Here is a 763-nt window from a genome sequence, read left to right as displayed (position 1 = left end):
TTATTTTATTGGTATATTTCCCTGTGCATACCAATAAAACCTGTATTGTATTGAGATCACTTTGAATGCCAATGCATATTTATCTACTTTTCTTCATACCATATTATATAATATTATATAGTTTATTCGTGGATTTTTTTGTAGATAATAATAAGATAAGTGTTAAACCGACACTATCTTTAATGTGAATGTATGTGACTGTTGATGTCTATGCCCATCTATAAAAAAAAAAAAATAAAATAATAATAATATAATACTGTTGTAAATAAAAAAATATTAAAAATATAATGCAAAATAATAGGCAAACAAGTGTAACGTACTATATATTTATAAGCTTACCTAACAAATGTCACTGATTTTCCTATTTTTTTTCATATCCTATTATATAGTATTATATATTTTTTTTATGTATCTTTTTGTGGATAATAATAAGATAAGTGTTAAACCGACACCATCTTTAATGTGAATGTATGTGATTGTTTCTGTGTATGCCCATCTATAAAAAAAAAATAAAATAATAATAATATAATACTGTTGTTAATAAAAAAAAAATAATAAAATAATGCAAAATAATAAACAAACAAGTGCAAAAAAATTATATATTTTTTTAATCTTACTTAAATTATAGTCTTCTAGTTCTCCATACTGTCCATTAGTACAAACACAATGTGCTTTCTTGTAGTAATAAGAAATAGCACAAATAAAAATAAAATAAAATACTATACTTAAAAATATAGATGTAAAATGATACAAGTTTTAATTA

General features: G+C 21.4%; 1 long non-coding RNA gene across 1 annotated transcript; it reads right to left on the bottom strand.

Moving 5' to 3' along the window:
- Positions 1-13: 13 nt before the first annotated feature.
- LOC111532731 lies at positions 14-730 on the bottom strand. The gene is made up of 3 exons (XR_003307585.1): positions 618-730; positions 340-496; positions 14-218 (listed from the first exon to the last, which is right to left on the bottom strand). It is a non-coding gene; the product is annotated as an uncharacterized LOC111532731 (long non-coding RNA).
- Between the last annotated feature and the right edge of the window lie 33 nt (positions 731-763).

This window comes from Piliocolobus tephrosceles, unplaced genomic scaffold (genome assembly GCF_002776525.5).
Source record: "Piliocolobus tephrosceles isolate RC106 unplaced genomic scaffold, ASM277652v3 unscaffolded_17993, whole genome shotgun sequence".
Classification (NCBI taxonomy): domain Eukaryota; kingdom Metazoa; phylum Chordata; class Mammalia; order Primates; family Cercopithecidae; genus Piliocolobus; species Piliocolobus tephrosceles.
Note: the sequence above shows the minus strand (reverse complement) of the source record. Positions and strands in the feature narration are given on the sequence as shown.